Raw genomic sequence first — 22,857 nt, 5'->3', positions numbered from 1 at the left:
AGTGGAGGAAGAAGTGCATGGACAGGAACTAGGAGGAGAGACCACATCACCAATCCAGAACAGAGTTTAAAATCCTTCTCCTCAGTCTTAAAGCTCTGAAAGGAACATTCCAGCTAAAAAGGAACCTCAGATGTGTTCTTGTGTTTTTATTATTTCGAACGATGGCAGGGATTTGGTTTGAGAGCATCCATGTCTAACTAGGTTTTGGTGCATACTGCTAATTAGCCCCCACCGCAGGTCGTGGGGGCAGCAGATAAACAGACAAATCATAACAAGAACATCCACTCCAAATAGTCAAACACAAGGGTGGTGATCAAGTAGAGCCTCTGCATGTCAACAAAAGCACTGACAACTTTAAAAGAGAACAGAAAGTTTATTAAAAGACAAGTTTATAAGGACAGTTAAAGGTGTGTAGACGGCTGTTTACACTTTAATTCAGCTGTAGAAGAAGAAGACCTTCACTGTGAAAACTCATCCTGTGTTACAGCCGCCCCTCCAGGACGGTCAGGGACCAACTTCAGTCCTGGTCCTGATACACCGGAAATCCAAGCAATCCCTCCCATAGGAACCATGTATTTGTTAAAGCAGCGCTCGCTGTGTCTGTGTAGGAGCCGGTACTGAGCGTATACTGCATGTGTACTACTACTAAAGGTACTTCACCAGAGGCTCCAGCTGATGTCACATATTTCTCAAACAGCTGGATGACATCACTGATATCAGAGACTCCGCCCACTCATTTATTTTCACACATCTCAAAGACAATTCAGTGTTTGATCAGGGATCAATACATCAATATAAAGATCAGTACTTGGTGCCAAGTGGATCTTTGATGGTGACCTCAGAGAAATCAGATCAGCCCTCACACCCTCCTGTCCAATGGTGGCTCCATGATTTCAGCTTCATCCTGTCTCTTTCCTGATGTGTTTTCCCTTCTGCTTTCAAAAACTCTTTACACCCACAACCTTCATGTCTGGCCTCCACCACCATGATTAGTTTCAGTTTCTCCTCAGCTTCAGTCACACAACACAGGATGGACAAAGGAAGTTTCTCTGTTGCGTCGTCTCAAGTTTTCCTGACCTGAGGAGCTTTGTTAACTAACTCAGCAAGACTGATGTCTCTCAGCTGTGTGTTCTCATCATTGTTCTCCATGTAGACACGTTGTCTCCACTGACCATAATCCACTCACCTTCCTTCATTCGTTGCAGTGTCCCAACCAGAGACCAGTCAGGTGGTCTCTGTTCCTGCAGTCATACTGGATATTCGCTATGTGAAGGGGACCAACAAAGTGGTGGTGGACGTGTTGTCTAGAGTTCCTCAGTGTGGTATTTGATTGTGACCGGTTTTCCTCTCTCTGGTTCTCCTCTTGTCTTTTCCTAGCCTCTTAAATTGCAACAAGAGATGCTGGACCACCGGAGCAGGCCACTGGTTCCCCTCCTGATAGTTTGACCTTATCTGAGCAGTCCAATGGGGGACGTATATGGTTTTTAGAGGTTTAGTGAATTATCATTTTGGGATTCAAGAAAAATTACATTCATGGTATTTTGGTAGCGGGATTCCCTTCAGGACCCTGTTCTTGTAGGGGGGTGTGATGGTCCCTTGGCTGATGTCTTTCATGATGTTTCTTGTGTTGCAGCAGGGAGCTGGAGAGTGGGGAGCTGTTCATTCCTCCTAGTTGGTTAGTTGCTCTCTTCATAAAGAACCCGCCTTGCCGGCCAGGAGCCGCTCTTCCTCCTCATCCATTGTCACTTTCATTTTCAGCAGCCAACATCTCTTCCTTACAGCTCCCTTACACTCATGCAACCATAACATTGACTCCATTGCCTGTCAAATCCCATGGCTCTTTTTGTTCTATTTTGTTTTGTTGTTGTTTTCTTGGTTAAAAAAAACATTATTTGGCTTCCTACCCACATCTCCCACTGTTTTGCCATTGCTTCAGAGCCAAGTCGTGAGAAATGGTTTCTCCCCAGTGTGGGTTCTCATGTGACTTTTCAGATGTCCCTATTCTGAGAATTTTTTACCACAAACTGAGCAGGGGAAGGGTTCTCCTCAGTGTGCATTCTCGTGTGTCTTTTCAGACATCCCTTTTCTGAGAATCTTTTGCCACACACAGTGCAGGGGAATGGTTTCTCCCCAGTGTGCATTTTCATATGTCTTTTCAGATGTCCCTTTTCTGGGAATCTTTTATGACATACTGAGCAAGGGAATGGTTTCTCCCCAGTGTGCACTTTCATGTGTCTTTTCAGACATCCCCTTTCTGAAAATCTTTTGCAACAAACTGAGCAGGGGAATGGTTTCTCCCCAGTGTGTGCTCTCATGTGTGATTCTAGATGTGCCTTCACTGAGAATCTTGTGCCACAAACTGAGCAAGGGAATGGTTTCTCCCCAGTATGTGTTCTCATGTGTCTTTTCACACATCCCTTATCTGAAAATTTTATGCCACAAACAGAGCAGGGGAATGGTTTCTCCCCAGTGTGCGTTCTCATGTGTCTTTTCAGACATCCCTTTTCTGAAAATTTTTTGATACAAAGTAAGCATGGAAAAGGTTTCTCTCCAGTGTGTGTTCTCATGTGTCTTTTCAGACATCCCTTTTCTGAAAACGTTCTGCCACAAACTGAGCAGGGGAATGGTTTCTCCAAAGTGTGTGTTCTCATGTGTGATTTCAGATTCCCCGTTGAGAATCTTTTACCACAAACTGGGCATGGGAATGGTTTCACTCCAGTATGTGTTCTCATGTGTCTATTCAGACATCCCTTTACAGAAAATCTTTTGCCGCAAACTGAGCAGGGGAATGGTTTTTCTCCAGTATGTGTTCTCATGTGCGTTTTAAGATGTCGCTTTTCTGAGAATCTTTTGCCACACACTGAGCATGGGAATGGTTTCACACCAGAGTGTGTTCTCATGTGAGTATCCAAACTACTTCTGTAACGAAAACCTTTACTGCATGTTGAGCACCTAAATGGACGCTCATCCTCACTGACTTCTGTCTCAGATTCAGAAGGACCAAAGGTCACGTTCCTGATGATTTCTGATTCTCTTCCAGTTTTTAGTTTTTGCTCTTTTGAGCTGCAATGACTCACTTCCTGTCCTGGGCTCAGTTTCTGAAGCAAATTCCTCCTTGAGCCAAAGGGTTCCTTGTGCTCAGAGGTGGCCGTGTTATCAGGTCTGACCCAATCATCCTCACTGACTTCAGTCTCAGCTTCAGAAGAGTCTGACATCTGGTCTTCAGTCTTAGGTTGTACAAGTGTATCTGGATCTACCTTGCTGGCTGGTTCTGGTTCTGGTCCTCCACTCTCTTCTCCATCAGCTTCTGTTTTCAGAGGATGAATTGGGCTCCTGCTCAGAGACTCTTCTTTCAAGTTCTCCTCAGTTAGACTCTGATGAAGCTGTGGGAACTGAGGTTTCTCTTCGTCCCCTTCACTCTTCACAGGGACCAGAGTGAAGGGGAACGTGGTGATATCAGCCTCCTCCTGCCCTTGAAGCTGCGCTCCCTCCTCACTGGTCCAGAGCTCCTCCCACTCCTCTTTAATGTGGGGGGGCTCTGGGTCCTGCAGCTCAGGGGGAACCTCTTCTTTAATCACCAGCAGCTGCTCCACATCTGCAGGACACAAACAGCAACATCAGAAATCTCTTCATTTGACTCTGAAACAGCGGAGCAACAGACAGAAACAGAAATCAACTCAATGAAAAGAGACGTCCTGCTACTGACGACCAGTCAGCAAACTGGGAACAGAAACGCTGGCTTCAGATGCTTGGATCAACGTTGTGTCACCCAGGTCAAAGGTCATAGGTCCCCTCTGCTGAATGCCTTTGTCCATTCATAATCACATTCACTCGTTGGAATGTTAGTGTCTATAATGGGACAAATGGACAATTCTTGAACGGCCAGTCCAACCCAAGGTCGCCAAGAAAAATCTTTCTTTTTTTAAAGTAGGCCTTTATAATATCCGTGTCAGCCTACATCTTAATGTCACAAAAGAAGCAACATGCACAGCATCCTGGGCCAGCCTGACACACACACACGACACGGCAAGGCTGAGTGAAGCAGTCCTAGTCCCCTATTATCCAGCTAGAACCCTTCGCTCCCAGGATGGAGGGTTACTGGTGGTTCCTAGAGTTCTAAAAGTAGAATGGGAGCCAGAGCCTTCAGCTATCAGGCTCCCCTCCTGTGGAACAGTTTGAGTCCGGGATGCCCCCCCCCCCCCCTTAAGACCTTCCTTTTTGATCAAGCTTATAGTTAGGACAGCTTAAACCGGCCCTTCGATATTTTGCTGTAGGCTTCAACCTGGTTTATGCTTCTGCATGGCATCAACGCCGTACCTACACTGTCGACGCAGACCTACATGGACCCTACGCCGCAGCAGACGTGCACCTCCAAAATGTCCTGACTATTCATTGTGTCGACACGTCGTGACGTGAACATCAAGGACTGTGATTGGTCCGTTCAGAGGAGTCGCCGAATGCATTTAGAGGTGGAAGAACCTCCACGACAAAATGTGCGTCTCCGGAAGAAAATGGCCACAAGTCGTGTTTTTCATGTTCAAGGTTTTAAGTTTGATTCATGAAAACAAAGTCGTTCAAAGAGAAGCACTGGACTTTCTGTTGGAAATAGTTTTGTTTTGGAATCTGACAAGAGCCCCCGAAACCATAGAAAGACACAGCCACACCCCCTAGCAGCTTGGAGGTGAGCTGCAGAGCAACGCATTCCCTCAACACAGAACTGGGCACTGGGCTTCTCTCTCCTCCTCTCTGTCCTCCTATATGTGTCATACATAAATCACACACATTACTAACTCCTCTTCTCCCCTCATCCCAGATCCTGGTGCTGCTGAGGAGGCTGCAGACCTGAAGAGGCTCAAGCTGCCACCCGTAGCTCCACCTGCTCACGTCCCCGTCTGTCCATCAGTCTCTTCCTTTCTCTCTCTCTTTATCTCTGTCCCTCTCTTTCCTTCTGCATATCTGTCTTCCTCCATTATCTGTCTTTGTCTCTGCCCCGCTCTCCTGCTCTCTTTCCCCCCAACCAGTCAAAGCAGAAGGCCGTCCCCACTGATCCTGGATCTGCTCGACGTTCCTGCCTTTTAAAAGGAAGGTTTTCATCACCACTGTTGCAGGATGTGCTGCTGGTGGAGAATTGTTGGGTGGAGGTTCATTGAAGGAGTTTGGTGCTGGACCTGCTCTACTAGTAAAGAGTCATGAGAGAACTTTGTTGTGATTTGGTTCAAACAAATAAAATTGACTTGACTTGAACGTGATGATAGTGTGGAAAAACTGTCAAAAAGAATGAAGACAGGTGAGAAAGAAAAGGGAGGATTAAAAAGAAGAGATTAAAGAAAAGCTATGGTCCTGCTGAGTGTTGTGATGCTCATGTTTAGCTGTCAAGCTAGCAGCTCTGGACTCACTGATCTGGACTGAAACTGCATTGAAATGAAACAACAGCGCTTCACTGGTGTCTGCAGGAGGTTTGCCTTTGGACTTTGTCCCCTAAAGCTGCTGTAACATTGGTTCATTCTGACGGGACTCATTTGGATATCATGTGACTTGCTGCAGGAGACAGAGAGACTGCTGACACGTGTGTGTGTGTGTGTGTGTGTGTGTGTCTGTGTGTGCTGACTGAGTCCCACCAACATTGTGCTGCCTGCTCTTTGACTTTGTCTCAGGGGTTTTTCCAGCTGGTCTGGACCACTTGGTCTGGTGAAGCTCCAGCTAGAATTCCTAGACTTTGTTTCCTGAGCTACTAAAACCTCCCTTTATGTTGGGAACAATGCAGCAGGTCCCTGGGGGACTCACCTGCTCTGTCCAGCCTGACTCGGGGCTTCAGCACGGCATCGAGCAGCAACCTCTGCCGGCGGTTCTCCCGCTCGTACTCCGCCACGGTTTCCTCCAGCAGAGCCACGATCTGCTCCGCGGCCGCCGCCAGCCGCTCGGTGAGCAGCGCTCTCAGCACCGGGACTCCAGCCGCTGAGTCTCCTTCTCCCAGCTGCAGCAGGAAGTCTTCAGCGGCGGCGAGGATCCGCTCCTGGACCGACACCCGCAGCAGCTGCGCGGCGCACATGTTGAGGTTCTACCGGCGCCACTCAGCCTTCAGGAGACAAAGACCGAGGCCGGGGGTTCACGGACTTCTCCTTCTTTCCTTGTTGTTTGAAAACCTCCCGCGTCTTCGTCTCGTTCTGTGAAGCGCGTTTTGATGACGTATGTGGTGACGTCCGAAGCCTCTTCAGCCGGCAGTGACCACGTGACTGATTCAGGACCTGCTTCTCCGGCTTGGTGTGAGATTCTAAATGTAAAGCAGTGAAACGCCGTGGTTTCCTCCCTCCTCGTCCAAAAGCGTTCGCTATTTGATCAAAGGAAGGAGAAACAAGTGACTCGATGTTGTGGAGGCTGAACTCCGAGTTGAGAGAACTTTCATTCTGATCTGAGAGCAGCAACAAAGCCACTGAGAAAAACTGAACCACTGTCAGAGTCGGCACAGCATCAGCAGTCAGGCTGTGTTCACACTGGGAGAAACCATCGGACAGAAACCTCCCTCAGTCACACTGAAGGAACCTGAACTGACTGCTGCAGCTGGGACACACACACACACACACACACACACACACACACACACACACACACACACACACACACACACACACACACACACACTCAGCAGGAAACATGAACAGAGAGATAAAAGCACAGGATGCCTCCTCCTCCTCCTTCCAGAGATCAACTGATCTCCAGATTGACTTCAGTTCTTTGATCAGAATTCTTCTTCCTCCTTGATAGATTTATTGATACTTTGTCATAGACGGTCCATTCCTATTGGAGGATGTTAAAGAGCAGAAGAACCAGGTTCCCATGTATGGAACTAGAATATTTATATACTGTATTGCAGTCGTTTCCAACATCCATCCATCCATTGTCTTCCACTTATTCCTGTTAAGGGTCATGGGGGTGGAGCCTATCGCAGAGTCTACAGGTGAGAGGCGGGGTTCACCCTGGACAGGTCACCAGTCCATCACAGGACCAACACATAGAGACAGACAACCATTCACACTCACAGTCACACCTACGGTCAATTTAGAGTATCAATCAGCCTCGTCCCCTCTTGATGTCTTTGGACTGTGGGAGGAAGCTGGAGTACCAGAGAGAACCCACACAGGGCAGGAGAACATGGAGACTCCACACAGAAAGATCCTGTGCTCCAGCCAGGACTGGAACCCTGAACCTTCTTGCTGTGAGGTATTTTTATCTCACAAGTGGAAAAATGTAGAATCTTCATGTCATTACATGTCGTTCTCCATTGGGTCACTAGGGGGCAGCACCTACCTGCATCACCAATATGAGCCTTCAGTGTGTCAGGGGGTAGAATTCAGTCACCACCAATGACATCAGAGTCAGAGTTTAGACATCAAAGACAGACATTAAAGCCTCTCTGATAAAACAAAAATATCCTTCAATATTTTTTCCAAAGTGAGACCCTCTTTATTCTCTAGTTTAATCTGCTGCAATAATAATGAGCATCTTTGTCAGTCTACTGATGAATGTCAGATATCTTTGATGACCAAACCTGGACGTTTGTCTCAGTTTGACTGGAAGTCTCCTCCATGATTTCTCCTCCATGATTTCCTGCAATGATTTCCTGGTTCTGCTCCATTCAGGTTCAGAGAGCTGAGATTAAAATCACTCAGGAATAAAAGAGGAGACACCAACAAGTCAGCATGGAAGAGGAGCAGGTTTTCAAACTGGTCACCCTGGCTGCTGGTCTGGGCCTCCCTTTGCCTCGGTGCTCCTTGAACCAGTGAAGGTCCTGGTCCAGTCTTCTCCACTGAGTCCTCGTCAACAGGGAGCACCTCCCCACCAGAGAGGTGCAGGGCAAAGGAAAGGAAAACTCCAACCAGAATGAACGCTGCACTAAAAACTGCCCTCCATTTCTTGAGGGGAACGTTGGGTCTTCCTCAGGCAAACGGCAGTCAGCAGTGGCTCAACATCTGAACTGAGCCCAGACCAGGTCAGCTGATCATTCACCAGCTCAGCCCCTCCCACTCATGACGAAGACCTTGAAAACCCCAACATCACCTCCTCCACCTCAGTCTGGCGTGTGTGGATGGAGGGCTGTGACGTCAGCAGCGATGACATCACTGACACAAACACACTGATCTCTGACTGGTCTGGTCTGAGTGGGATTCAGTGACATCACACAACCTGCACCAGATGAAGGGGCGGGGCATCCAGGAGCTGTGACATCACTGGTGACTCTTGTTGGGCCGCCTTCTTGGCCAAAGTGGAGGAGAACAGGACCCAAATACAGACGGGGGAGAGGAGCGTTCAACAAAAGGAGGCTTGAATGATGAAAAGACAAAGAACAACAAAGGAACTCAAAGCACCAACAGAGGAGAAAAGACAAAGTAGCAAACAAAAGCCAAACTTCCACTGGAAACTTGGAGGAGCTGGAACAGGAGGGAGAGAACATGAGGCTGAGAACCCTGGAGAATGAGAGGTGGACAAATCCACCAGCGCAGCATCAGGAGAGCAAAGAAACCAGAAGGAGCTTTGAGGAGCTGCTGACATGCAGCCAGGGAGCGTCTGCCTGAGATGGGAGGAGCTGCTCATCCACCCAGATGGAGAAGCAGCCGTCTTGCTCTTCTGACGCCGACCGGCAGAAGGAACAGAGGAGGTGAGGGGCCTCACGTTGTCATGGCAACATGGAAACATTCCACTCTGTCAGCGGTGACTCCATCAGACGCACTTTGTCTTTGTGAAGATCAAAGTGAAAGGAAATAATAAAATAAAACAATGAAGGCTGCATGAACTGAGTGACACACTTGAGGATGACATCAGCGAAATGTGTGATGTCACACTGCAGAGTCGTGAGGTCACCACCAGAGAACAAATGAGTGATGAGATGCTGATTATTGACTCTCTACTTTAAATGATCTCACTCTCTTCCAGCTTGAAGAAGTTGGAGGATGAATGAAGTCAAGAACTGGAAAAATGGAGAACGTTCATGTCATTACATGTTGTTCTCCATTGAGTCACTAGGGGGCAGCACCTACCTGCAACTCCTGGGAGCCCTCAGTCTCACCTCATTTTCAGGCTCCAACTAAAATGAAGCTTCAACTCTTCTGAATCCTCTCCACCTGTCAGATCTGTTTGAAACTTCCAGGTTTGATCAACATCCCAGTCTGAACACATCTATAGGTCAGTAGTGACCACAGCGCCACCTACTGGCAGCAGGAAATGACAGATTTGACACTGAGATGTCCTCGTCACGGCGTGATGGAGAGTTCTGATGATTCATCAGCACAATCAAACTCTGAGAACTCCTCCCTGCATGGTTGATGAGGGTCAAAGTTCCCATGTGTCTCACTTCAGGTGGAGGACCAGAGATTTTAGGCTCATGTGAGTGGTTGATTCTAATGCAAGAATAACAGACCACAGACTAGTCAGTGAATAAAACTGCCCACTTCTTTATAGACAGAAAATGTCAGAAAAACAAAAACTATTGGTTCCAAACCCTTTACATCCACACACATTCAATAAAGGAGTCTCCCTCCAACCAACAGACAGAAACCAAACCTCAGGAGAATCAGGTTATTGACCTCTTTTGAGTCTTATTTGAAGTTAACCCGACTTATTTGAGTTGAGGTTTAATTTGGTGGCTGGATTTCTATGATTGTTTGTTTACTTCACGGTGTCTATTTGAGTTTCCTCAGTCTAGGTTCTCATTTGATCTTGGTTCAGCCTTTTTATGAGTTTTAGTTCTACGTTCCCTCTTCCTGTTGGGTTGTTTCACCGGCTCTATCCAAGCTTGAACTCCCTTTCAACAACCCACTCATGGAACACCGATTTGGCACACAATCAGGAAACGTGAACAAAACAAAGTTATAAAAATAAAACTCAGGGCCAAAGTATTTCAATTTACAACTCAATCTCACAAATCAATAATCAGAGTCTCTCCCTTTCAGCACCAGTCTTTTCGTTCAGTCCGTTATCAGTCCAAAAGAAATTAAAGGTGTCTCTGTGAAACCTGTCAGTTCTGTCCTACCACAATCCCACCGTCAGGGTCAGTGTCACCTGGGTGGGTGAGGTTTGCAGCGCCATTTTCCACTCTGACTCTCTCTCTCCTGTGGGTGGCTCGCCATCTTTTCTCCACAGCGTCAGGTGTGTTCGCACACCAGTGATCCCGCCTACAAAACCTGGCCAAATCCTCGTTCACAACGCAATCAACAAAATCCAGAATCATGGACAGCAGTTGAGTCCAGTGTCTTCTCAAAAAATGAAGGGACCAAGGAGAAAACCTCAAAAGAGTCTGCTTTGTTTACTCTTTCCTCTCTCATTCTCGAGTCGTCCGTCTGCTTTAGTTTAGTTTATTTATATTTGTACAGCACTTTTCATTCAGAGACTGCAACACAAAGTGCTTCACAGAACTGAGAGAAAACAGGCAACGTTTAATAAAATATAAAACAATACAATAAATACATGTTAAGAACCCGGCCTTCCCAACCCACATGACCTCATACATGCACACACCACCCCCCCCTCACACACACACACACACACAACCACACACTGACTGTCAGTAGGAACATGGCAGGGCACTGAAAATCCTAGTGAGGAAAGACCACCTATGGGGGGCCATCCTCACCAGGAGGTGCCACAGCCCACAACCACAGGGAGCACCGCCACCCAGACCCCCCCGACCCGGACAGACGGGTACACTCCACATATAATGCAGAGCCCCCCAGCTCTCCGGGCCTGGACGATCCCAAGGACGACGCTCCCGCGGGCGGACCAGACACACCTCCCAGTGTGGAGGGCCCCCACCAGGAAACACTGGAGCTAAAACCTAAAAGACTCAAAGAAGGTAGAACAGTAAAGAACAGAAATTACAATCATATTAAAATATCAGAATGACATAAAATATATATAAAATCTAAAAGTTTTAAGAGCTAATAAAAAAGTAGAATAAAATAATTAAAAGACAAAAGTAACAATAAGATATCGTGATAAAATTAAAGGCTAAGAGAGACTAAGTCAGTTAAAAGCTAAGCTAAAAAGGGGAGTCTTGAGCCTCCTTTTGAAAACATCAACAGTCTCTGCGGTCCTGATGTTCTCTGGCAGGCTGTTCCAGAACTTTGGGCCATAATGGCTGGATGCAGCCTCCCCGTGGGTTTTAGTTCTGACTCTTGGAACGACTAAAAGGCCGGTGCCAGAGGACCTCAGGGTCCGCGATGGTTGATATGATAAAAGCAGTTCAGATAAATAAGGTGGGCCAAGACCATTAAGACACTTAAAAACTACTAAAAGAACCTTAAAATTGATCCTGAAACACACGGGGAGCCGATGCAGCGACATTAAAACTGGTGTAATGAGCTCCCGCCCTCTGGTCCTCGTCAGCACACGTGCTGCAGAATTCTGGAGTCATTGTAGATTATAGATGGTTGTTTTGGGGAGACCAGAGAGCAGCAGGGCACTACAAGAATCTGAAGGACTGGAAATAAAAGCATGCATCAGCACCTCCGTGTTGGCCTGAGAGGAACGGGCGACTCTGGCTCTGTTCTTAAGATGATAAAAACCTCTCTTAGTTATGTTCTTGACATGTGGAATGAAATTCAGCTCAGAGTCAAAAATGACGCCCAGGTTCTTTACAGATTGTGAAGGTGATGTGATCCTTTGATGAGTTTAGGATCAGTCAGAGATCAAAGACTGAAGCAGGAGATCAATGAACAGAATTCAGACATCAAAGACAGAATTCAGACATCAAACACATCCCCGATGGAGGCTACACCCCCCCCAGACAGTTTCCATTTAAGTCGTAAGTTTTATTTGTACAGCGCCAAATCACAACAAATGTTATCTCATGACACTTCACAAGTAGAGCAGGTCCAGCGCCTCACTCATTCAATGAGTTTCTTCTCTGCTTCGAGGACCCTGACACCCCCCCCCCCCAGCACCAGACTCACACCACCACCTGACGACACGCCCCTCAGTGTGACCACAGCAGACGTGAGGAAGACCTTTCAGGGAATCAACCCTCGCAAAGCTGCAGGCCCTGACAACATCCCAGGGTGAGGACTGAGCACAACAGCTGTCCGAGGTGCTGGCGGACATCTTCAACACCTTACTGGCGCTGTCATCTGTCCCCACCTGCCTAAAGACTGCCACTATTGTCCCTGTCCCCAAGTGCTCCACAGTGACAGGCCTAAATGACTACCGACCCATTGCACTCACCCCAGTAGTCATGAAGTACTTTGAGAGGCTGGTCAAGGCCCACATAGAGCTCTCCATCGACGTCTCTGTGGACCCCCACCAGTACGCCTACAGGCAACACCGCTCCACTGATGACGCCATTTCACCAGTGGTCCACGCAGCCCTCACCCATCTGGAGAGCAGGAACTCCTATGTCCGCCTTTTCTTCCTGGACTTCTCCTCTGCTTCAACGCCATCATCCCACATGGGGGACCTGTTCAGTGGACCTGAGGACTGGTGACCTGTTCAGGGTGAACCCTGCTCTCACCAAATGTCACCCCCCCCCCCCCATAACCTTTAACAAATCAGTGGTATAGAAAATGGATGGAGTGACTGATTCACTGCAGAGGCACAGTGATGTTATTAATGGAGGAGTCTTTTCATTAAAGACTGAAGCTCCATACAAGACAGAGTCTGTAGACAAGAACATCACAACCTGGGAAGCTCTCACTTCTTTGGACAGACAGCTTTGATTTCAGCTTCTACCTCTGTAAAATTGAAAGTAAAGTAAATGGAGCACCTGTGAAGGTAAAACTGATGATGTCATGACTTGTTCAGTCCTCCAACGTTAAAGTCCAACAAGCTTTTGATTGTCTCTGATTCTCTGTGGCAAAATCCTACAAGAGGAAACAGAAAATCTTGAGGTTGTCTCACTTTTTTTTTTAAAAGAAACTGCATAGGACAGTGACAGGAGGCTTGTTTCCTTGATGAAAGAGACTGGTGCTCTCATCTTCTTCAACATTGACTTGTTCTACCAGGACAAGAGAATCTGAGCTTGGATGTCATTTAGCAGTCAAAGGCTTGTTAAACTGGTCAACATCAGCTGGTGTTCACTCTGATGATGTAGCGATGGTCTGGATTCTTCCTTCTGGAGCACCAAGCTGCTGGGAAGAAGCCTGATGATGTCAGAGTTGTGTTCAGTGGCTCCTGCTGGGTCCATTTCTGACAACTGGGCTCCAAAGAGTTCAGCTGTTTAAAAGGCTCAGAGAAAGCAGCACATCATGGTGGTCAGGAGACGAGGTGGCCGAGTCGTTAAGGTGATGGACTGCTGATCCATTGTGCGCTTCACGCGTGGGTTCGAATCCCGTCGTAGGAGACTTTCTTCTCCTAGATTATGGAATTACTGTGAGGCTTTTAACTGACACAGATACCAGCTGACTCAACTTCCCTTTCACATCCTGACCAAAACAACTCTGACACCCAGAGCTTGCATGTGTCAATCACCTCTGGAGAAGGTCCCGCCCCCTTAGAGCAAAAATCCTCCCATCAGTGAAGAAAACTGAAGACACCTCTTGGATGAGAGCTGAAGCGTCTTCTAGAAACCTGAAACAGTCCACTTGGAACGTTTAAATAATTCTACAATCCTACAGTTTCACTGAGCTTTTGTCCAAAGCCACGTTCATGTCTCACATGTATATAATATATATGTGACACTCTTTCATCTACTCATTAACAAAAATGCAGTCTAATACCAGTAAATTTGTGCAGAAGAAAACGTTATTTGTGCTGCTTCTTTATTTATTTATTAAGTTTAGTTAGTATTTTTTAATGTATTTTCTTTCAATTCACATTTTGTCCATTAACTTCATAATCAGAGTCTCCATTTCATCACATGACTAAAGTCTGGGTTCTGTATTGGTGGTAAAATATCCTTCCATGCCCCTCACTAGTTTGCACACAGAAAAGCATATTTTACTGGTTTCAGATCTCTTAGCTTGTTCTCTCTCTTAAACCTGCTGAGGCAGCTTTCATTGTGTGATTGATTTTAAAATATAAAGATGGAACAGAACCATTGGAATCAGATGTCAGGACATTTGAAGGAATGTCAATCTCCTGTTGAAATGTTGCAGTGTGCAGCTGAGGCTCTCTGGCAGTGGCACCAGGAGCCCCAATGGCAGAACCTGGACCCTCCTGGAGGAGAACCACAGGTGAGGGCCTTCTTGGCTCCAGATTGATGGAAATCAAGTGTCTGAGGCTGTTAGCAGCCATTAAGTTGATCTGGTTGGCACTGGTATTTGTTCTTGCTGCAGCTCAGGAGTGATTCAGGAGAAGAGTTTCAGAACAGCCAAGGTTGGGGACTGGAATTCTAAAATTTCCCCTGGAACCAAACAACCTTGGAGGGTAAAACCTCCAATCATAGCCACTCAGATGCAGCAGCAGAAGAAGCTGTCATCTACCCTGATAGTCAGAGCATCAAGTCAAGGAAACATCACCATCTTGTAGTTCCAAACCTCCACCTGTCAGATTCAGCTACTTCTTATTGTGGGACTTTAAACTTGAACACAATGGAATTTGGACAAGGAGTTTTCCTTCCAGTCCAAACATCATCGTCCAGCCTCCAACCAGAGGTCCATCAGTTATCATGGAGCCACAGGTGGAGTCTGGATTCTTTTCTAGAATGAGACGGCAATGAGAGTCCTGCAGAGTGACATCACTGACATGAATGGATGACTTCAGTCACATGACTGGATGACTTCAGTCACGTGACTGGATGACTTCAGTCACGTGACTGGATGACAGTGTAGATGCCAATGTAGAGGTTTGGGAAATAGTCTCTGAGAATCCAGCTTGAAGCCACGCCCTCCTTGTTCTTCAAAAAGTCTCCCTGCAATCCTGTACTTGGGTTCAGTGTTGCTGTTCCATTTTTCAGCTGCAGGTGTCGCTGTGATACCAGGTTCAGTTCAAGATTCCCAACTCCAGCTCATGTTGGTGACCTCAGTGGCAGGTAAAATGGTGCTTCAGTGGATCATGTGATCAACTCATGTGTGTCCTCACTGCTCCACAGGTCTGTCAAATGTTCTGTAAAATAGTTGGACCCAGCAGAGCTGCTAGATTAGGAGTTGATGGAGTCGTTACAGATACCAGGGTCCAAAGTCCAGCTTGAACCTGGTTTGTGCAGTTCTTTGTCAAGCTAGCAGCCATTCTTGTCACTGCCAAGCTAAAGTGACTTCTGTCAACAAAGGTCAACATACAAAAGGATATTTCTGCTGTCAGTTCAAGATTTTGATCAAACTCCTTTTTCAGAGCTGGAACCTTCCTCTTGTGTCAGCTTCCTGTTCCCATCTCTATGGTAACGGTAAGTTTTGACCCACGTCTTCAATCAGCTGTCAAATACACTAAAACAATTTTCTATCCTCCAAGTTGTTTCCATCTCTTGGTGACCTTGTTAGGCTTCCTTATCCATGGAAATATTGGTTTGAATATTTAGTTGTGGGCCTCTGGACCTTTTTTTAGTCACTAAATCTTCAATTTCAGTTAAAAAAAATGGTAAAAAGAACCTCAAGAAAATCCTAGAAATAAACCAAAGGTTGTTGTGTTTCCTGACCGTTACTGAGGGTGTTAGAACACATCTCTGACATGGACTGGTTTGATTTAGTATTCATTTTAATATCATTAACTATTGGAACATCCATGGTGTTATGGGTCAGTTTAGACCCTCATATTTACTTCAAGAAAAAGAGAAAAAAGTCTCTTTTTCATCAACAGAACTTTAATACAAACACAAAATGAAAAGCAGAACAAGCCAGAACCCAAAATATGGATTTGGAAGGTCAACAAACAACAACCAGTCAAGCAAACCAAACCAACAGAAACCAGTTACTGGTTCAAAACCAGTAAAAAACAAAAACAGAGGAAAAGTCTCTGTGTGTAAGAACATGCATGTGTGTGTGTGTGTGTGTGTGTGTGTGTGTGTGTGTGTGTGTGTGTGTGTGTGTGTGTGTCAAAAACTGACCCACTTCTTTTGCCAACATGAGCCCACAGTGGTGGTGTCTCTAAAGAGGTGGAGCTCTGTCCTTCACCTGCTAGGTTCCAGCAGGCAGCTCAGGTCTAGTTTTCTTCACTGAGCCACCATGATGAGTTTCCTCTGAGAAGTTCTTGTCCAAGGTCCCAGCTGGTAAAACCACTGTCACCAGTGATACTGGGACCCTGCAGTCCAGTGGTCTTATCAGGACCACACTGGACCTGCCGTCTTTGTTTGTTGTGTTGTTGTGCAGGTCGATGGGAGAACGAGGCTGATGAGAGTCCCTGAAGCTCCCATGACTGGGAGAGGAGCTGCTGGCAGTGTTGCTGACAGTGCACTTCTGACTTCAGGTTTGGCTCTGATTGTTGCTTTATCATCTTATTTTGATAACTGGGTCTAAACCAATCCTTATGATTTTATAATTCAGTGAAAAACATTTTCTGTTTTATTTTGTTGAACTAGAGGTTCCTGACAAAGTCAGAAAGCCTTGATGCAGTCAACAAGTTGATGTGCTTCTTTGATGCATTTAGAACCTCCAACAAGTCACACAGGAGGAAGGTTAAATCATGTGACCATCATCATAACAGCTGTTGACCTTGTTTAACTAGTTGGTGGTGCTAAATATCACCAGCTAGCTAAAGTTAACTAGCTAATGTTGCTAGCTAGCTAATATTATTTTCTAACTTCAGGCCTAAAATTTGGATTGACTGTTAAAATTGTTCACCTCACCTTTGTAACACCAGGTTTTTTCTTGATGATGTCATTGTAACTGCCTTTCTGATTCTAAAATATAAATGCATCCAAGAATAAAAATGTCAAACTGCCCCTCCATGGAAACATCATATTTAATATACTGCATTATTCTTTTCCAGTGTACTACACTATATTTTTGTTTTATCAGAGAGACTTTAATGTCTGTCTTTGATCTCTGAACTATGACTCTGATGTCATTGGTGGTGACTGAATTCTACCACCTGACAGACTGGGAAGGCTCATATTGGTGATGTCATCATAAATATATGAAGGTCTTGTTTCAATGAATTGAAGTGAAATAACTCGTTATTTTGTTTGTGGTTGTCATGGTGACTCAGGGTGTCGGGGCTCCATTGATGATGGCATTTTGTCGTGGTTGTGCACGTGTGACACTCAAGGTGAACACACTCACAGCTGATTGGACCAACTCAGATCAGCTGTTCTGAACCTGATACTCAGAGTTTCCATCTCAGTGTCAACTCAGGAGTGACTGAGGAGAAGAGTTTCAGAACAGCCACAGTTGGGGGACTTCCATCCAGCAGCCATTTTCTATCCCTGTAAGGAGTTAAGGGATCTGGAGCTGCTGGGTTCAGGTGGATCCAGAACACAAGATGGAGGTCAGTCAGGACCCCAGAAGGAGACCAGCATCTGGAAGGTGGAGATGCTTTAATCTGACACCGTTGTGTCAACAGTTCTGAAATCAGAACAAAAATAAACAGTAGTATTTCCACCTGCTGCTCCTGCAGGTATTCAAGTGAACAGGAACACAGATTCATGCTCAACTTCTCCTGTGTGTTCATCCACAGTCACTAAACAACAACAACCAAACAAAGGGGGGTAGGAGGTAGAAAGGCTCTGTACAAACTGAGTCCTTTTACCATTTCTTTCCTGCTTCTAGTGGCGCTGTCGTCACTTCCTGTGACCGCAGGATGGAAGGGGTCCCCCTTCAGAATACGTTTTTTATCATTGTTACTTCCTCTTCAACATGCCTTTAGCAGACCAACTCACTGACTGGCTCAGTGAGGTAGTGTGGCCGAGCGGTCTAAGGTGCTGGATTAAGGCTCCAGTCTCTGAGGAGGTGTGGGTTCAAATCCCACCACTGCCATCATGTCTCTGGAGAGGTGTGGCAGGTCTCTCCCAACCTCTCTGTGCTGGAGGTGTTGGCTGCTTTTATCACTCTGGGAAGAAAATGTCCTGAACTTGAGGTGTTCTCCTCATCTTGAGCACTCCAAAACAACAATGTGCAGTAACGCTGAGCTGCCTTCAAGTCAACAACATGGGCACAGTGTACCCAGAGCCACAGGCTCCTCCCAGTATATGCAGCACTGCCGGTGACTCTCCAAACTGAAGCTGATCCAGGACCAGCTCAGGAGGAGCCATGGAGAAGACAGGCTCTCTGATTTAATGCTGCTGTCTATTGAGAGGAACATCCCAGTTCACTCCAATAAGGCTGCTGATGTCTTCAAACCCAGGACCAGAAGAAGAACCCTCCTCTGAGTCCACAGACCTGAGCACCGCTGCTCTGACTACCAGGTTACCTCCTGGTTATCAGTGTGAAGTCATGGTGAGGTGGTCAGTTGTTCCTGGTGTTTTATGACAGAGGCCTGGTAGTTAAACACTGAATTAAATCATTTTAATTCTTTACTTGAAGTTTCTTGCTGTTTAGCTGGAAATGTATGACAACTTCCTCCATGCTGGTGCCCCATCACACACAACAGGTGCACTTGTCCTCTTTTCTCCTCTGACCCTCAAACATTCACAGTCTTCCAGTGAACGTCCAATTGTCCTCTGAAATAAGACATGAATCTTTCCCTGCTGAGACTCCTGATCTCTGACTGTCACTAGCATGTGCTAGCAGAATACAGCACTCCTTCTTCATGATCTGTCTTTGTCTCTGACCAGCTCTAATAAATAACTAATTAATATTAAATATTAATTATACGGGGCACCACCCTGAAGAGTTCAGGGAAACTAAAAAAACGACCAAACTTGTAACAGTTACCAGTCTCTAACAGAGTTTATCTACTAACAGTCAATATTCTGTAACATTAACGACCAAGGGACAGCTCTGATGTTGGAGGATGAGATCAGAGCACTGCTATTGCTGAGACACGTGACCACAAGTTGGTACACAAAAGACACTACTACTCCTCTCTTATAATAAAAATATATTTATTAACACAGTGCATCCATCAATCAGCAACTATCTAACTAACAATCTTAACACAGTCGTCTCATTCACCCATTCACACACACAATGATGGTGGAGGCTGCCATGCAAGGCGCCAACCTACTCATCAGGAGCAATTATGGGTTCAGTATCTTGCTCAAGGACACTTGGACATGGTCACCGGGGTCGGGGATCGAACCTTTGGTTGCTCGACCTCTACCCCTGAGCCATGCCGCTTGTTTGCAGTAGCCTTGCTTTTTCCCCATTAACTAATACTAATGAAATGTTCTTTTTAGAACACTTGTGATAATGTGTTCACACAATGTGAGGGATCTTCATGTTTTTGCATGTAACCAAGTCAGTATTTACTTGTCTGTTGCAATGTGGGTGATGCCATCTGTTACATCATAATGTAGAACTGCACCAGCTTTAAACCACTTGCTTTACAGCAGAACACTCACATTTATTGGGCAACTGTATCTGACAATCTAGTCACATACTGGGGAGGGGAACAATTACTCCCCATTGTGCATTCTCATGTGGGATTTCAGACTTTCCTTAACTGAGAATTTTTTGCCACAAACCATGCAGGAGAATGGTTTCTCTCCAGCATGCATTCTCACGTGTCTTTTTCGATTCCATTTTGAGAAACTCTTGCCACATATTGAGCAGAGGAACGGTTTCTCCCCAGTGTGTACGCTCATGTGTGATTCCAGATTCCCGTTAACTCGGAATCCTTTGCCACAAAACGGGCAGGAGAATGGTTTCTCCCCAGTATGCGTTCTCATGTGTGTTTTCAGATGTTGCTTTCCTTTGAATCTTGTTCCGCAAAATGAGCAGGGGAATGGTTTCTCCCCAGAATGCGTTCTCATGTGCATTTTCATATGTTCATTTTCTGAGAATTCTTTGCCACAAAATGGGCAGGGGAATGGTTTCTCCCCAGTGTGTATTCTCATATGTCTTTTCAGATTTCCCTTTGAGAATCTTTTGCCACAAACTGAGCAGGGGAATGGTTTCTCCCCAGTGTGTGTTCTCATGTGAGTATCCAAACTACTTCTGTAACTAAAACCTTTACTGCATGTTGAGCACCTAAAGGGACGCTCATCCTCACTGACTTCAGTCTCAGATTCAGAAGGACCAAAGTTCACATTCCCGATGATCTTTGATTCTCTTTCAGTCTGTAGTTTTTGCTCTTTTGAGCTGCAATGAGTCACTTCCTGTCCTGGTCTCAGTTTCTGAAGCAAATTCCTCCTTGAGCCAAAGGGTTCCTTGTGCTCAGAGGAGGCCGTGTTATCAGGTCTGACCCAATCATCCTCACTGACTTCAGTCTCAGCTTCAGAAGAGTCTGACATCTGGTCTTCAGTCTTAGGTTGTACAAGTGGATCTGGATCTACCTTGCTGGCTGGTTCTGGTTCTGGTCCTCCACTCTCTTCTCCATCAGCTTCTGTTTTCAGAGGATGAACTGGGCTGCTGCTCAGAGACTCTTCTTTCAAGTTCTCCTCAGTTAGACTCTGATGAAGCTGTGGGAACTGAGGTTTCTCTTCGTTCTCTTCACTCTTCACAGGGACCAGAGTGAAGGGGAACGTGGTGATATCAGCCTCCTCCTGCCCTTGAAGCTGCCCTCCCTCCTCACTGGTCCAGAGCTCCTCCCACTCCTCTTTAATGTGGGGGGGGGCTCTGGGTCCTGCAGCTCAGGGGGAACCTCTTCTTTGATCACCAGCAGCTGCTCCACATCTGCAGGACACAAACAGCAACATCAGAAATCTCTTCATTTGACTCTGAAACAGCGGAGCAACATTTATCCTATTCAGCTGGCGATTTATCAAAGATATCAGATCTTTCTGAAGACAGGCTGTGTGTGTGTGCGTGTGTGTGTGTGTGTGTGTGTGTGTGTGTGTGTGTGTGTGTGTGTGTGTGTGTGTGACTGAATAATAACCAGACTAACTTTTATCATTGACCAAGTCGAGTTGACTCTCTAAATTCATAACTGAATGATTATTTAATTAATAAACAGAACATGTGTCTAAAGTCATGATCAAATTCATGTAAAATCTGAGCAACGAGGGTTTGAAAATGTTCCAATGAGACAAACCAATGTTGACAGTTAAAGGATCTTAGTTGTGGTGGCAGCAGGCCTATTCCAAGAGCTTTGCTCACATTCCTGATCAGGCTTCATAATGGTTCTGGACCACTGTGTGATAGAAGCTGATCCTGCGGGTGGACTGTCTTTAGGGGGCTGAGGTGTCTGGTGGTCTTGGTGGACCCTCTGCATCTCAAACTGAGACCACAGAGTCCTGTGTTCTTGAGTCATTGTCTATAGTCTCTGTTGTTGGAGAGCTCAGTGTGGTCCCTGATGGTCTAGTGGCTAGGATTTGGCGCTTTCACCGCTGCGGCCCGGGTTCGATTCCCGGTCAGGGAATGAGTTATTAAGAGGTTGAGGGAGAGGTGATCAGGTGGTCCACATGATGGTGGAGGTGATGAACTGTGAATCCATCATGGCTCCACTCTCACCCCCATTGTAGTGTCCTTGGTTCACTCTGCCATGGCCCCATGTTGAAGGGTGACTGTCTCATTCAGGTTCAACCCTTTGTTAGACTCTATTAAGCCACTGACTCCTGCAAGGACAAACTCTGTAATCCTCCTTAGTAGCTTTGGCTCCTTGCAGCACAGAAAGTCCATTCACTGATGTAGGAACTGGAAAACTTAGAGCTCCATTCCTTCCTCCATTGAGCAGAACAAACACAGAACAGAGAGCAGTTCCTCCTACAGTTCTCAGAAAGTCTGAGGGCACCAAAGAAAGGAGGGAAATGCAATCAATGTTGAATTCATTTACATTTCTTATATTTGATCAAAGCTAGAACTTAAGAAGCTGCCATCGACCTTGATGACCAACTCCTTCACTGTGTAGTTTAAAGTCCCTGGTTTGATTTGTGTCAGGACTTCAGAAGCTCCAATCCTCTCTAAGGTCCAGTGAGAGTGGAAGAGATTATAAATGAGAGAAGCAGGGCCCTCACTCAGAACTGAACCAGCTCAGTTGGGAGAGCCTTAGACTGAAGATCTAAAGGTCCCTGGTCCGATCCCAGGTTTCAGCAGAGGAGCAGCATTGACTTTACTTTCCAGTGGAGGAACTGCAGACATGAAGGAAACTAACATCTTGTCCTGTGCATTCTTGTGACATTCAGGACATTTTTGGAGCCTCTTGTTGGATTTTGCCACAGAGAATCAGAGCCAATCAAAAGCCTGGTGGACTTCAACATGGAGGACTGAACAAGTCAAGAAAGCATCAGTTTGACCTTCACAGGTGTTTCTGTTCCTGTCTCAATGCTGTAGAAAGAGCCTGAGTAGCTCAGACGGTAGAGCATCAGACTTTTAATCTGAGGGTCCAGGGTTCAAGTCCCTGTTCAGGTGCTGTGGAGGTTCCAGTGTTTGACAACATGGTACTGGATGAAGTTTAGTGTTGAACAAACTGTCATCATCAAAAGTAGAAGTGTTCTTGTCTTGCCACTGTGAGACAGTCGCTAGAAAACTGACCAACAATAATTTCATGTGGCATGCAATTAACAAAAGACTACAAATGACATTGGTCAAGTCAGTTTTATTTGTATTGCGCCAAACAACAAAGTTCTCTCATGACTCTTTACTAGTAGAGCAGGTCCAGCACCAAACTCCTTCAATGAACCTCCACCCAACAATTCTCCACCAGCAGCACATCCTGCAACAGTGGTGATGAAAACCTTCCTTTTAACAGGCAGGAACGTGGAGCAGATCCAGGATCAGTAGAAAGGGATGTTTGCTTTGACCGGATGGGGGGAAAGAGAGCAGGAGAGCGGGGCAGAGACAAAGACAGATAATGGAGGAAGACAGATATACAGAAGGAAAGAGAGGGACAGAGATAAAGAGAGAGAGAAGTGAAGAGACTGGTGGACAGACAGGAGAAGTGGTGAAGGGTGGATGAGGCGTCATG

General features: G+C 46.1%; 2 non-coding genes and 1 pseudogene across 2 annotated transcripts; 2 read left to right on the top strand and 1 right to left on the bottom strand.

The window, feature by feature from the left end:
* Window positions 1–1,932: 1,932 nt before the first annotated feature.
* Window positions 1,933–3,257, bottom strand: LOC147271038 (uncharacterized; annotated as a pseudogene).
* Window positions 3,258–21,240: 17,983 nt separating this feature from the next.
* Window positions 21,241–21,312, top strand: trnae-uuc (transfer RNA glutamic acid (anticodon UUC)). Its single transcript has one exon. It is a non-coding gene; the product is annotated as a tRNA-Glu (tRNA).
* A 916-nt stretch (window positions 21,313–22,228) lies between these two features.
* trnak-uuu (transfer RNA lysine (anticodon UUU)) lies at window positions 22,229–22,301 on the top strand. Its single transcript has one exon. It is a non-coding gene; the product is annotated as a tRNA-Lys (tRNA).
* Window positions 22,302–22,857: the final 556 nt, after the last annotated feature.

Source organism: Aulostomus chinensis, chromosome 1 (genome assembly GCF_037954235.1).
Source record: "Aulostomus chinensis isolate RoL2024-O1b breed Wild chromosome 1, RoL_Achi_v1.0, whole genome shotgun sequence".
Classification (NCBI taxonomy): Eukaryota; Metazoa; Chordata; class Actinopteri; order Syngnathiformes; family Aulostomidae; genus Aulostomus; species Aulostomus chinensis.
Note: the sequence above shows the minus strand (reverse complement) of the source record. Positions and strands in the feature narration are given on the sequence as shown.